Raw genomic sequence first — 17,528 nt, forward strand, 5'->3', positions numbered from 1 at the left:
GCAAACCTTTATATGGGCAAGAAGAACAACATCGTTCACGGGGTTACACTTACTTATGCATTCTATCGCAAGACACATATTGCCGCGTGATTAACATTCCCATTAATACCGTAAGAAAGACTTCGCGGCAGTTCAACCCAAAAACAATATGCAATACACACACACAAAAATGAACTGTAAGTCTCTTACTTCTTATTCACGCACAAGAAGTTGGTAGAGCAATGAACTGCCGAACTACACATCACCGAAAACCGAACTTGAAAAAACAGTGCCAAAAACCTGGGAGGAGGGTTTTGCAATGACGCAACACACGTCATCGCCCCAACTATCACAATGCCCAGGGAGTTTTGCACAAAGACACAGGGCGTGACAGAGATAAAACCACTGAATGTAATATTACAGCCAGTGAGAGAGACAGAAAGACACAGGGCATGGCATAAATAAAACCACTGAATGTAATATTACAGCCAGTGAGAGAGACAGAAAGACACAGGGCGTGAGAGAAATAAAACCACTGAATGTAATATTACAGGCAGTGAGAGAGACAGAAAGACACAGGGCTTGGCAGAAATAAAACCACTGAATGTAATATTACAGCCAGTGAGAGAGACAGAAAGACACAGGGCTTGGCAGAAATAAAACCACTGAATGTAATATTACAGCCAGTGAGAGTTTCAAGTTTCAAGTTTCAAGTTTTACTGTCATTTACTAGATAACAATGTGGGGGACAGGTGGGTTCTGAAGAGGTGGGTTTTCAGTTTCTTGCGGAAGATGGTGAGGGATTCCACAGTCCTAACTGCATAGACAGTAGTGGTGAACACAGTAGTGGATTGGGTAGATGAACAGCATAGACAGTAGTGGTGAACACAGTAGTGGATTGGGTAGATGAACAGCATAGACAGTAGTGGTGAACACAGTAGTGAATTGGGTAGATGAACAGCATAGACAGTAGTGGTGAACACAGTAGTGAATTGGGTAGATGAACAGCATAGACAGTAGTGGTGAACACAGTAGTGAATTGAGTAGATGAACAGCATAGACAGTAGTGGTGAACACAGTAGTGGATTGGGTAGATGAACAGCATAGACAGTAGTGGTGAACACAGTAGTGGATTGGGTAGATGAACAGCATAGACAGTAGTGGTGAACACAGTAGTGGATTGGGTAGATGAACAGCATAGACAGTAGTGGTGAACACAGTAGTGGTTTGGGTAGATGAACTGCATAGACAGTAGTGGTGAACACAGTAGTGGATTGGGTATATGGACAGCATAGACAGTAGTGGTGAACACAGTAGTGGATTGGGTATATGGACAGCATAGACAGTAGTGGTGATCACAGTAGTGGATTGAGTAGATGAACAGCATAGACAGTAGTGGTGAACACAGTAGTGGATTGGGTATATGGACAGCATAGACAGTAGTGGTGAACACAGTAGTGGATTGGGTATATGGACAGCATAGACAGTAGTGGTGAACACAGTAGTGGATTGGGTATATGGACAGCATAGACAGTAGTGGTGATCACAGTAGTGGATTGGGTATATGGACAGCATAGACAGTAGTGGTGATCACAGTAGTGGATTGGGTAGATGAACAGTGCAATATTGAGTGGGTGTGCAGTACAATGTAATGTAGACAGTTATCAGTCTAAGGGTCCAAGCAGTGTGTGCATGTGTGGTGTCAGTGGTTCAGGAGTCTGACTGCTTGGGGGGAAAAAGCTGTCTCTGAACCTGCTGGTACGGGTCCGGATGCTCCTGTACCGTTTGCCGGATGGCAGGAGCGTGAACATACTATGGCTGGGATGACTGGGGTCAGTGAGGATCCGCTGTGCCTGTACCCCCGATGTGGATGGAGGTGTGTCCCTCTCCCTGCAGTCTCCTGTAGTCCACGATCAGCTCCTTGGTCTTACTGACATTGAGCAGGAGGTTGTTGTCCTGACACCACGATGTCAGGGCTCTCACCTCAGCTCTATAAGCAGACTCGTCACCGTCAGCGATACAGCCGATGATGGTGGTGTCATCGGCGAACTTGATGACAGTGTTGGAGCTTTGTGAAGCCGTGCAGTCGTGGGTGAACAGGGAGAACAGCAGGGGGCTGAGCACACATCCTTGGGGGGCACCAGTGCTGAGTGTTAATGTGGAGGAGGTGACGCTGCCGATCCTTACTGCCTGGGGTCTGCCTGTCAGGAAGTCCATGATCCAGCTGCACAGGGAGGGGCTGATGTGCAGGTCTTGGTGCTTCGTGATGAGTCTGGATGGCACTACAGTGTTAAAGGTGGAGCTGTAGTCAATGAACAGCATCCGCACATAGGTGTTTTTCTGATCCAGGTGTGAGAGGGTGGTGTGCAGTGCGAGCGCTACCGCATCGTCTGTGGACCTGTTTGGCCTGTAGGCAAACTGGAGTGGGTCCAGTGTGGTGGGCAGGGTGGATGTGATGTGAGTTTTGACCATACGTTCAAGACACTTCATCAGGATGGAGGTGAGTGCTATTGGGCGGTAGTCGTTAAGGCAACTCACGTTTGTTTTCTTCGGGACTGGAATGATGGTGGTCATCTTGAAACATAAGGGGACTACAGACTGTTTCAGGGAAAGGTTGAAGATGGTCGTGAAGACATCTGCCAGTTGGTATGCACATGCTTTGAGAGAGCGGCCTGGGATATTGTCAGGACCAGGAGCTTTACGTGTGTTTACCTTTCTGAAAGATTTACACACGTCTGCCTGAAATATCTGGAGTGGGCAGTTGTCCGAGACACTGGGATCAGTTGAACCAGGTGAGTTAGACATGTTAGTTGGACAGGACCAATAGTCAGGTCCATGCCAGACAGTGCTTTGTCACTGTCAATATGCCATCGCAGATTTTAAATTTCTATCGTTTTGTTTTTGGATACCTGGTAGTCCTTCCAGTGGGAAACTAATTATCCAGCCATTTTCTAACTTCCTCTATGAAAAAAAAACGATTTTGCATGTAACCATTTCACGTGTTTTTCACATTTACAATTCACCTTTGCCTCCTACATGGTACTTGAAATGGCAGTATTTTTTCTTGCACCCAGGTAATCGCTCTGAACACTGAACGAAAGACCAGATATGGAGTAAATTTAGGGGCAGTAGCAACTTGGCCACTGAATGAGTCAGTCAGTGGCTAGTCCACATGTCCACTGTCCACATGTCCTGTTTACCTGCTTTGTTTTATCGGGTTTTTTCCTTCAGTTCAAAACGATCGAAAATGTAAAACCTCATCCCTCCTTGCAGCTGTCTGCCGATGAGTCCAGTGTTAGTCGTCCAGAACAACTGGGGATATGATACCAGATATGAGACCAGTCCAGTGAGTACAAGTCAACATCATCATCAGAGCGACTGGGAAGTGAAGGGGGGGGGGCACCTGTCAAGTGTCTTACGTCCCCATGTAGAGTGGGGAGAACATAACTGTGTGGAACTCCCTCCTTAACTCGCCACCAGCGATAACGCGACACCAACACCAACGTTGAGGATCGTTAGTCAGCTTTATTATTATTACTAATGAAACGCAAAAGACTTCAGGGGTGGGCAACCCACTGATCTTACAAAAGACTTCAGGGGTGGGCAACCCATTGATCTTAGATATGTATGAATCATGAGCTCTGCTGAAATTTCATTTACGGGTTTTGTTTTTTTTCAAGTTATTGCTTTGGAAGAATGATATCATAATTATTCACAGTCTTCCTTATTCACTTACAAACTGTGATACTTATTAACATATTTTGTGATTCACTGTTAATACACATAGATGTGAGTAAACGTAAGAAATTAGGACAGTTTCTGAAAACAATATGTTTAAAGAATAAAATGCTTCCGAGATTTAAAAAAGTGAGTTATCTATGAAACGTGGTATACTTTTGCATGTTGTATTTAACACATCTGAGTATAGTATGGAATGATTGTGAAAAAATTAGTTCATGTCATTCACAGTGTTTTCTGTCCAAAAGTTTCCTCCACAGTAGGTGAAATGACTTATCCAGTCAAATGGCACTTTCATAGTCTGCTATAACTAAATTTGCTTTGTACCTGACAATGTATTTTGATGCTGACAGCTTTCATTCAGAGCACTCACCATATTTCCATTGTTATTTGTAGTACTTAACACCTGTATACCATGGTTTGCTGTTTTGATAAGTCCATATCAAATGTGAATTATCAACCAAATTTGGCCACTATGTAATATGGAATTTTTCTCTCATGAATCAAAATGTCATGGTTAAGGCTGTGTTGTCAGTCTATTCCTTATGTTTCTAGTGTTTTCCTTTCTCTGTGCTGCCCCTGTTGGTTTGTTTTCTCTGTTGTGCGTGTGTGTGTTGTGGGCGTGGCCTCTCTCTCTCTCTCTCTCTCTCCAGGTTGCCTACACACCTGTTTACATGTCTGTGTTTATCTGCCTGTTCTTTCTCGAAAGGATTACCTCTGTGCCACTCCACATCTACAGTGTGCCCTTCACCTGCCTGTCACCCTTCAGCTCCATCTCCTTAGTCCCTCTACTCCACCAGTGTGCCCTTCACCTTAAACACGCTGTCCTTTTTAAATATATATACAGTGTCACTCTACTCCACCCTTCACCTTAAACACGCTGTCCTTTTTAAATATATATACAGTGTCCCTCTACTCCACCCTTCACCTTAAACACGCTGTCCTTTTTAAATATATATACAGTGTCACTCTACTCCACCCTTCACCTTAAACATGCTGTCCTTTTTAAATATATATACAGTGTCCCTCTACTCCACCCTTCACCTTAAACACGCTGTCCTTTATAAATATATATACAGTGTCCCTCTACTCCACCAGTGTGCCCTTCACCTTAAACACGCTGTCCTTTTTAAATATATATACAGTGTCCCTCTACTCCACCAGTGTGCCCTTCACCTTAATCACACTGTCCTTTTTAAATATATATACAGTGTCTCTCTACTCCACCCTTCACCTTAAACACGCTGTCCTTTTTAAATATATATACAGTGTCACTCTACTCCACCCTTCACCTTAAACATGCTGTCCTTTTTAAATATATATACAGTGTCCCTCTACTCCACCAGTGTGCCCTTCACCTTAAACACGCTGTCCTTTATAAATATATATACAGTGTCCCTCTACTCCACCCTTCACCTTAAACACGCTGTCCTTTTTAAATATATATACAGTGTCCCTCTACTCCACCCTTCACCTTAAACACGCTGTCCTTTTTAAATATATATACAGTGTCCCTCTACTCCACCCTTCACCTTAAACACGCTGTCCTTTTTAAATATATATACAGTGTCCCTCTACTCCACCCTTCACCTTAAACACGCTGTCCTTTTTAAATATATATACAGTGTCCCTCTACTCCACCAGTGTGCCCTTCACCTTAAACACGCTGTCCTTTATAAATATATATACAGTGTCCCTCTACTCCACCCTTCACCTTAAACACGCTGTCCTTTTTAAATATATATACAGTGTCACTCTACTCCACCCTTCACCTTAAACACGCTGTGCTTTTTAAATATATATACAGTGTCCCTCTACTCCACCAGTGTGCCCTTCACCTTAAACACGCTGTCCTTTATAAATATATATACAGTGTCCCTCTACTCCACCCTTCACCTTAAACACGCTGTCCTTTTTAAATATATATACAGTGTCCCTCTACTCCACCCTTCACCTTAAACACGCTGTCCTTTTTAAATATATATACAGTGTCCCTCTACTCCACCCTTCACCTTAAACACGCTGTCCTTTATAAATATATATACAGTGTCCCTCTACTCCACCCTTCACCTTAAACACGCTGTCCTTTTTAAATATATATACAGTGTCCCTCTACTCCACCCTTCACCTTAAACACGCTGTCCTTTTTAAATATATATACAGTGTCCCTCTACTCCACCCTTCACCTTAAACACGCTGTCCTTTTTAAATATATATACAGTGTCCCTCTACTCCACCCTTCACCTTAAACACGCTGTCCTTTTTAAATATATATACAGTGTCCCTCTACTCCACCCTTCATCTTAAACACGCTGTCCTTTTTAAATATATATACAGTGTCCCTCTACTCCACCAGTGTGCCCTTCACCTTAAACACGCTGTCCTTTTTAAATATATATACAGTGTCCCACTACTCCACCCTTCACCTTAAACACGCTGTCCTTTTTAAATATATATACAGTGTCCCTCTACTCCACCAGTGTGCCCTTCACCTTAAACACGCTGTCCTTTTTAAATATATATACAGTGTCCCACTACTCCACCCTTCACCTTAAACACACTGTCCTTTATAAATATATATACAGTGTCCCACTACTCCACCTCGCTCACAGCTCCACTCTACAACCTCGCTCATCATCCACCTCCTCGCCTGCTACCTCCATCTCCTCTGCCTGTTTCCATCTCCATACTGCAACTTGTCAGTAAACCCTCCTTCATTCTGAACCTGAGTTGTGCTCTGCATTTGGGTTTCCTTAGTTGACTGTCTCGACAGAAGGACCATGTAGAGTGTTGGTTGACAAAGGAGAGTCTTATTTTCCCATTTCAGAAATACATCTATAAGAGTTTTTATTCTGTCTGTGTTCAAATATTTGTATAATTCTTAATAACACTAAATGAACTTTATCAATCTTGGTTTCATTTTAACCTTCTTAGCAGAAAATGTAAATATGTCAGAATCTGTACAGTTTTAATTATGATATGAAACATCGGCCAATGTTGCTAATTGAATTTAAATATTACTCTGATGCTGTTTTTATGAAATAGTTAATCAGTTATATACCAGGCATCCTTCAGAATTGTGTATTCTCATAATAGCGGTGCATGTGTAAATGCTTTCTACCAGTAATTAAAATTCTAATTACAGAAAGAAAAACATCATGTGTTTGAGAGATACCTACACACTTACTAGTTGTTTTCATTTCTGACAACTCAAAATCAGAAAAGGTTTCTTTGCTCAAATTCTGTTCACTGGCTTTTTTCAACGCTTTGGAGGTACAAGGTTTGAGAGTCTTAGGTTAAACCAGAGACCAATGCTGTTGTGGAGTTTGGAGAGTAAATGAACATCAGAGGGGAGGAGACTGACTGATAACTGGACTCTTTGACCGCCAGAGGAAATGCTGATGCTAGCGATAGCCCAACGGTAAGTATTTAACTAAGTGAATAAGTCAGCGAGTAAATAAATAAATGATTTATTTGATTTGACTTTATTTTATTTTTAGTATAATTTTTAGACTATAAATGACCAGTTTGGACATGATATCACATTGTTGGGGTTAGTTTTAATATGTCTTAGGTTTGCTCTTCCTTCTCCACACAATGTTTTCAGATCTGTTCCTGGCTGAATGTTGATGTGCCCTTAACTTTTGCCTGTTTTGACCTCATGCACGTGTTTCCTAATGTTTTCATAAAAGGCAGCCAAACAGGAACGTGTTTCAGAGATAACCATCTCGTTCACCGCAGTGATGGATGTTACCTTGAGCCGGTTGGTTGAGATTCCTAAAAAGTTACGCACAGCAACTTCTCCATCCATATATGAGGAAAACGCTGCAGGATCAAAGCCCGAGGTTTTCTGCAGCATAAACACCGATAAACACTGACGCGAGTCTATGATGGCGACAGTTCTGTCAGAACAAATTAATCGTCCAATATGTCTCGAAGATTTCACCGATCTGGTGAGTCTGCGCTGTGAACACACTTTCTGTCGAAATTGCATCGTAACCGATTTACAGTCCAGCCGCGGTTCAAGCCGCTGTCCCGAGTGCAGGAAGTCGTACGCTCTTTTTAGCGATCTACGTCCGATGTGTGCTGGAACGCAGGTATGATGCGTTCAGCCATTAACTCCTGGTAACATTGAAGATATGTGTGTGCTTTTCATTCATGTGTGTTTACTGTGTGTGTGTGTGTGTGTGTGTGTGTGTGTGTGTGTGCTTTTCATTTCTTTTTTATGCACTGTACTGTTATAAGAAAGCATCTAAATAAATCAACACTAATAGTCTAGAGAAATACACCTATCTAAACAAATCAACACTAATAGTCTAGAGAAATACACCTATCTAAATAAATCAACACTTGTAGTCTCCTCAAACTCTTTATCTACACTACCACTGTCATATACTAACACTCCTCAAACACTACACTACCACTGTCACATACTAACACTCCTCACACTCTTTCACTACACTACCACTGTCATATACTAACACTCCTCAAACTCTTTCACTACACTACCACTGTCATATACCAACACTCCTCACACTCTTTCACTACACTACCACTGTCACATACTAACACTCCTCAAACTCTTTCACTACCACTGTCATATACTAACACTCCTCAAACTCTCTCACTACCACTGTCACATACTAACACTCCTCACACTCTTTCACTACACTACCACTGTCATATACCAACACTCCTCACACTCTTTCACTACGCTACCACTGTCACATACTAACACTCCTCAAACTCTTTCACTACCACTGTCATATACTAACACTCCTCAAACACTACACTACCACTGTCATATACTAACACTCCTCACACTCTTTCACTACACTACCACTGTCATATACTAACACTCCTCAAACTCTTTCACTACACTAACACTGTCATATACTAACACTCCTCAAACTCTTTCACTACCACTGTCATATACTAACACTCCTCAAACTCTCTCACTACCACTGTCACATACTAACACTCCTCACACTCTTTCACTACACTACCACTGTCATATACCAACACTCCTCACACTCTTTCACTACACTACCACTGTCACATACTAACACTCCTCAAACTCTTTCACTACCACTGTCATATACTAACACTCCTCAAACACTACACTACCACTGTCATATACTAACACTCCTCACACTCTTTCACTACACTACCACTGTCACATACTAACACTCCTCAAACTCTTTCACTACACTACCACTGTCATATACTAACACTCCTCAAACTCTTTCACTACCACTGTCATATACTAACACTCCTCAAACTCTCTCACTACCACTGTCATATACAAACACTCCTCAAACTCTCTCACTACCACTGTCATATACTAACACTCCTCACACTCTTTCACTACCACTGTCATATACTAACACTCCTCAAACTCTTTCACTACCACTGTCATATACTAACACTCCTCAAACTCTCTCACTACCACTGTCATATACTAACACTCCTCAAACTCTCTCACTACCACTGTCATATACTAACACTCCTCACACTCTTTCACTACACTACCACTGTCATATACTAACACTCCTCAAACACTACACTACCACTGTCACATACTAACACTCCTCACACTCTTTCATTACACTACCACTGTCATATACTAACACTCCTCACACTCTTTCACTACACTACCACTGTCATATACTAACACTCCTCACACTCTTTCACTACACTACCACTGTCATATACTAACACTCCTCAAACTCTTTCACTACACTAACACTGTCATATACTAACACTCCTCACACTCTTTCACTAACACTGTCATATACTAACACTCCTCAAACTCTCTCACTACCACTGTCATATACTAACACTCCTCAAACACTACACTACCACTGTCATATACTAACACTCCTCAAACTCTTTCACTACCACTGTCATATACTAACACTCCTCACACTCTTTCACTACACTAACACTGTCATATACTAACACTCCTCAAACTCTTTCAATACACTACCACTGTCATATACTAACACTCCTCACACTCTTTCACTACACTACCACTGTCATATACTAACACTCCTCAAACTCTTTCACTACCACTGTCATATACTAACACTCCTCAAACTCTCTCACTACCACTGTCATATACTAACACTCCTCAAACACTACACTACCACTGTCATATACTAACACTCCTCACACTCTTTCACTACACTAACACTGTCATATACTAACACTCCTCAAACACTACACTACCACTGTCATATACTAACACTCCTCACACTCTTTCACTACACTAACACTGTCATATACTAACACTCCTCAAACTCTTTCAATACACTACCACTGTCATATACTAACACTCCTCACACTCTTTCACTACACTAACACTGTCATATACTAACACTCCTCAAACTCTTTCACTGCACTACCACTGTCATATACTAACACTCCTCAAACTCTCTCACTACCACTGTCATATACTAACACTCCTCAAACACTACACTACCACTGTCATATACTAACACTCCTCACACTCTTTCACTACACTAACACTGTCATATACTAACACTCCTCAAACACTACACTACCACTGTCACATACTAACACTCCTCAAACTCTTTCACTACACTACCACTGTCATATACTAACACTCCTCAAACTCTTTCACTACACTACCACTGTCATATACTAACACTCCTCACACTCTTTCACTACCACTGTCATATACTAACACTCCTCACACTCTTTCTCTGCTCTCATTATTCAGTACTGATGTTTACAGTGTTACATACTTTTATTTCACAATATTCTCCATATTCCACTAAAGCCTTTGTATTTGACAGTGTAAGTGACTATGTGATTATTTAATATTTGAATCTGTTTTATGATATGTTTAAATCTTGAGCTCTGTAAATCACATTATGTGTGTTTACTGTCTGTGCATGTGTGTGTGTGTGTGTGTGTGTGTGTGTGCGTGCGTGTGTGTGTGTGTGTGTTTTCATTTCTTTTCTCATGCACTGTACTGTCTACTATAGTAACCAAACATTCCTGGTCATGTTTTGTACTTGCAGTGAAGTCTAAACAGGTTGAACTAGTCCTTACATCTCCAGTAAAACCTCATATTTCTTGTATGTATCATAGAGAAGGAAGATGCAGTTGGATTATTTCTCAGTTTGAGTTGGCAGTTTCACACCTGAGTTTGAGTTTGCAGAACTTTTCTTCAGAATATGGAGTAATCAGAATATTAGAGGAGCTTTGATGACTATACTACATGTGCTATACATCTTTATGAAAATGGACATCCGTGAAAAGCAATAGAGCCATCTAACAGACAGTAAGACAACAATTTAAATAAACTTCATTATTTCATTATGAAATTTCATGATTTACAGTATTAGGTCTTTTGTTTATAAGAGTTACTTGTGTATTCCCCTTTAACGAACTACATTCCATGTACTACATACTTAATTTTACGTTGTTCGTAACTTGAAACCCCATTTATAGGTAATACTAATAACTGCTAGAACCCACGTAAATCAAACTGATCACAGTATTCTATCATACTGTATATCACCACGAGAACACTTTTCCTTTGCCTTTTTGGAGCCATATTAACAGTAATTAGCAATTAATGGCGGCTAAACTGCGCATTAAAAAATGTTTGCACGAAGCGAACCGGATGGCTGATGGGATTAAGGGTTGGTTGAGTTGAGCACACCGTCACTCAGCAGCATTAGTCAGCGCGTGTTGTTTCTTGTGTATTTAGCGGGAAACGCTGCGCACGGTAATTTCTAATGTGCTTTTTCGAAATTATTCTGAATTTTTGAAAATATTTTCGAGCGGCAGTTGGTCAGAACCCTGAATGCCAAACCCGAGGATAAGACTGTCATTTATAATAAGATTTTGTAAAACTAGAGTCAATTAAAGTAGATTAAAGACCCATCAAGATCTGTGAGAAGAATAATTAAAATCATTTTCTGTTTGTAAAGAATCCACTTTAAGATTCATTTGATCTGTGGGCTGATAGTTCCGTATTCCCGTAAACAGGTCACATGACTGGAATGCCAGTAGTTGAGTCTCTACTGTTCTGTAAACTCGTTGAACTGGACTGTCTGTCATGTGTCAGAACAGGGATGAACATGAGCAGAGAAAACCTCTGTGTTTAAAGACAAACTTTAACAACAGAAATACAAAGGGCACATTTACAAAAGGCTGAGAGTCGCTAATGTAGATACTGTTTTTGACACAGTCTCGACATTTTAGTGGATAAAAGGTCCAGAGCCAAACTAGTCAAAAGATAGCCTGTATATTTGTTAACAGATAAATCAATACACATGTGAATGCTTTTTTTAAACTGAGGTGACATGTCTAAGATTGTATTTGAGGACATTTCAAGATCTGCATGTATAGAGTGTGATGTACTGAGCAGTTTGTTCTATTCACGCACATCCTTTATAAAACAATCAGTTTGTGTTGTGCTCCCACCTGCTGGATGAAATAAGTTTGTGTGTGACTTCTATTAGGTGGGTTGACATCTTTATCTTTCATATTTAGATGAAAATAAGTTTGTGTGTGACTTCTAAGATGATGTTAATATCAGTGATATTGTGTGAGTGTGGAGAGTGTCATTCACACATGTTGTTTTCTCAGAGGGGTTTGGGTTGGGGAGGAGAGCACTGGTTCAGATTGACTCTAATGTGGGTCATGTGTCAAAAAGGTGGAAAACCCCTGATTCAGGCTATTATTATTATTATTATTATTATTATTATTATTATTATTGTTATTATTATTATTATTACTGTTATTATTATTAATAATAATAATAATAATAATAATAATAACAATAACAAAAACAACAATAATCATCATCATCATCCTCCATCACTTATGATGGGGTTCATATAGTTAATCATTACTGATGATTGGTTTGGTTCTGATCCTCAGGAGAAATTTCCACTGAGATAAAAATTTATTCATCACAAATGAATTTACTTGCAATTGTACCTGCCCACTGGGTCAGCATCTATTGCACACCTGTCTGGCCAAGGAGGGGTCTCCTCTCTCTGTGGTCCTTCTCAAGATTTCTCCCATTTTCCCATTTCCCTTTTGGGTTTTTGGGGAGTTTTTTCTTGCCCGCCATGAGGATTAAGTCAGGGGGTGCTGTCCTGTTTTGATTTGACTGTTGTGGCCTGTAAAGCCCTTTGAGACTGTAAACAGTGATATTGGGCTCTAAATAAACTTGAAACTTGAAACTTGAATTAATCCATAACTTTGTCTGCAGCTTTGTGTGTGTAATAGACAGCCAGATTTCTTTCACTTAGAGGCCAAGGAGAGACAAATAGTTTACAAATCCCCGTTTGTACCTTATAAAGATCCTGATCTAATGAAGAAGATATCACATAGTAATCTATTATATCAGTCAGGTCCTAATGGTGTAATGATAAAAGATATCACACAGTGACCTATTATATCAGTCAGGTCCTAATGCTGTAATGATAAAAGATATCACATAGTGACCTATTATATCAGTCAGGTCCTAATAGTGGAATGATATAAGATATCACATAGTGACTAATTATATCAGTCAGGTCCTAATGGTGTAATGATTAAAGATATCACACAGTGACCTATTATATCAGTCAGGTCTTAATGGTGTAATGATTAAAGATATCACATAGTGACCTATTATATCAGTCAGGTCCTAATGGTGTAATGATTAAAGATATCACACAGTGACTTATTATATCAGTCAGGTCATAATGGTGTAATGATTAAAGATATCACATAGTGACCTATTATATCAGTTAGGTCCTAATGGTGTAATGATTAAAGATATCACACAGTGACCTATTATATCAGTCAGGTCTTTATGGTGTAATGATAAAAGATATCACACGGTGACCTATCATATCAGTCAGGTCCTAATGGTGTAATGATAAAAGATATCACACAGTGACCTATTATATCAGTCAGGTCCTAATAGTGTAATGATAAAAGATATCACATAGTGACCTATTATACCAATCAGGTCCTAATGGTGTAATGATAAAAGATATCACATAGAGACCTGTTATATCAATCAGGTCCTAATGGTGTAATGATAAAAGATATCGCATAGTGACCTATTATACCAATCAGGTCCTAATGGTGTAATGATAAAAGATATCACATAGTGACCTGTTATATCAGTCAGGTCCTAATGGTGTAATTATAAAAGATATCACATAGTGACTTATTATATCGGTCAGGTTCTGGTGGTGGACTATATCAGACACAGTGTTGTAGGTGAAAAACCCCAGCTGGGCTGATCTTTCTCTCATATTCATACCAACACATCTGACATCAGCCCCTTTCACAGTCTCTACACTCTCTTACTGGACTCAATCTCTCTCTGTGAAATAGACAGACATATCTCATGGAGAATACCTGTCTGACTCTCATGACACAATCTGAAAGGGTGATAATCTGATATATGACTGGTTTTGTGTTTTAGGGATGAGTGATATTTATTTTATGATGAATAATGCAGACTCTGTGTGAAAAGAAGACAACACTAACTCAGATCCTGTCTGCTGATATCAGCTTTGTCCTTCAGCATATACAGGAGAAACAACTCATCACTGATCATTAATACAAAAACCTCAATGTCCCTTCTCACAGCAGTGAACAGATTTCAACTCTCTACACACACTGATGAACAAGGGTGAAGAGACATGTCAGAAATTCATCAGTTTAATGCAGAAAGCGTGTATTTTGAAAACATTTTCAAGGTTAAAAGAACTTTTTCCAACTCAGCCTGCAGTCCTCAGTCAAGGTACAGCCAGTCAGTCCCTGAGTGAGACTGTATGAATTCATTTCTGAGGTCATGCACATTCACCAGTGTTAAATAAACTGAGCCTGGTTTTAATATCTAACATTGGATTAGTGTGGATTATCTCCGCAACCTCAGAGTTTATTTAATACATGTGAATTAACCGTGTGCTCTCTTCTCTACTTTATATGTGACCTTACTCTCACTCTGACCTTCTGGTTCTTCCCCACTCTGGGTCCAAAGCTCAGACAAAAAATTAAACGCTTTCATATTCGTTCATAAAAACAGGTTCAGAGAGAGCACTACATTGACCCCTGTGTGTTTGGTAATGGTTTTATGACCTCAAAATATCATTTTTGACCAATATTCAGTCATAAAGTGATACCTTAGACTTTGAGAATGCCCTGCCCCCCAGTCGTTTGTGATTATATTTAATCCATTATCTGTGGACAGCCTGACTCCACAGCTCTCTCACTGCCAGAGTGTGCTAATGATGTCTGAAAATCTGTTTCCATCCTGATGATTTCTCTCAGAAGTTTAAGTTTGCTCTTTATTTCAGCTAATTTGTACTCTTCAGTAATTCCTCTTGGATGAAATAAATAGTCAGTTACTTCCACTTCTCCACTTTGCTCCACATCACATAGATTTGTTCAGTTTTTATATGTTTGTGCCAAAGTAAAGCTCTAGCTATATATTAACATTAGCTAACTTACAACTGTGACCATCCAGTTTTATAACAGCATTGTAAGAGTTTGGGGAATTATCATTATTATTATTTTCTAGGTGCACTCTGATGAACATCAGTGTTATTCAGACACACACACACACACACACACACACACACACACACACGGTGAGAGAACACAGTGGTGTTGTTGTGACCACTCAGATGGAAAGTTAGAGAATTTCAGGCTGAATGTTGTGTTTCTGGTCATTTGATGAAAACAAAAGTCATTTCCCAGAGAAGAGCAATTAGAAGAGAAAAACATTCTTACACAACATCTTGACATTTCAGTGTGAATATTTAAAAAAGGAACACTGCAAATAATGAAGAATGAAATGTAAGTGTAAATATTTAAAAAAGGAACACGGTAAATGTTGATGAATGAAATTTCAGAGTGAATATTTAAAAAAGGAACACGGTAAATGTTGATGAATGACACCTGCTGTCTGATGCTCCAAAAGGAGATGACTTTTCTCTGCTGAGTGAGTCGTCTAAAACAAGCTTTTCCCATGCAGTGTCAAATGGCGGTCAGGTAGCAAATATAACTGGAGTTTGTTTAGCTGAATTAGATTTGACTGAGGTTACTTTAAATGAGGTGAGATATTCAGCCCAGACAGGTTCTGGTTTAGTTTAAAGCAGGTCTGTCCCTGTGCACACAGATACTGTGTAGTTGTATTTTTAAATGTGTAAAGATTAGTTAATTGTCCTTTGTGATAAATTTGCCTGAATACGCTTGCCTCAAGCTTGGCTTTCAGCACGGTGGCGGCTCATGGAAGGAACATAACAAAACAGATTAGGGTCACAGCCCATCTAGACAGCAGGCCAATCACCAGAGTCCAACCAAAGTTCCCTCTGAGCGATCCCCTTGTCTCTCAGGTGTCTGACAAAGTGGTTTAGTTCATTTGTGTTCACTTCATTATTACATAGCGCGTGTGTGTGTGTGTGTGTGTGTGTGTGTGTGTGTGTGCGTGTGTGTGCATATGTGTGTGTGGGGGCGGGGGGGGGGGGGGGGGGGGGGGTGACAGACGTTGATGTCACTGTTAGAGTCCCTTGAATGGAATACAGATTGGACCTATGTGATTAAACAGGTACTTCTCTAAATGAGAGAGAACACAGCTCTGATGTGATTGGTGATTTTGTGGATATTTGGAGAAGAGAATCAAACAGTGAATCATCAGTAGTGGATCAGTTTGGGTTTTAACAGAACCCAACAGAGGAACATTGTCTCTCACTCATTTACTAAAGCTACATGTTCACACTGTGTGTCATTCCAGTGTGGAGTAAATCTTTATAAGTGTGTGATTGTGAGACTGAAAAATGAGGATGTGGAGCAGAGAGACAGGACACAGATAATCTGTGTCTATAGACTGGAACATGTGGTCATGTGACAGCCCAGGGAACAGGTCTGTTCTGAGTGGTTTTCCACTGCACTGTGTTATAGAGCAGTGTCCACTGAAATGAATAGAGAGCATGGACAATTCATCAACTGATTTATAGAATAATATCTGTGACAGTGTTGTCAGAATACAGTGGTCAAGCAGAGACATGCTGTGTGTGTGTGTTTAATCTGGTCTCTCCTGTAACAGTGAGTTATGTGAAGAGCTGTAGAGACTGTTGTCCTGTGGACAGACTCTTCCATCTGTCCCATGGCACTGTGTCATTGTGTGTCTTTACTTTCTCTGTCAGGCTGATGAGTTTGGACACACAGCCTGTTCTCAGTAGAGTCTGGATGGCTTCAGCTTCTCTCTCAACCATGAGATTCACTCTGATCATGACAACTTTTCAAACCTCTATGATTTAGACATTTTTATACCATCCCCAGATCTGTGATTTAGACATTTTTAGACCATGTCCAGATCTATGCTTTAGACATTTTTAGACCATAACTAGATCTATGATTTAGACATTTTTATATCATCCCCAGAACTATGATTTAGACATTTTTAGACCATAACTAGATCTGTGATTTAGACATTTTTAGACCATAACTAGATCTATGATTTAGACATTTTTATATCATCCCCAGATCTATGATTTAGACATTTTTAGACCATAACCAGATCTATGATTCAGACATTTTTATATCATACCCAGATCTATGGTTTAGACATTTTTATATCATCCCCAGATCTATGGTTTCTCACACAGTTCTGGTCCAGGGCTCTACAGACAGCTCCTGTTGGAGATTCTGCTCTGAGAATGCACTGTCAGCTCTGGAACTTTCCACAGACAAACCTGTTACCTTTATAATTACATTTCTATTAGTTAGATTTAAATTACGGTTATATTTACATTATA

This window comes from Chanos chanos, chromosome 9, assembly GCF_902362185.1.
Source record: "Chanos chanos chromosome 9, fChaCha1.1, whole genome shotgun sequence".
NCBI classification, from domain to species: Eukaryota; Metazoa; Chordata; class Actinopteri; order Gonorynchiformes; family Chanidae; genus Chanos; species Chanos chanos.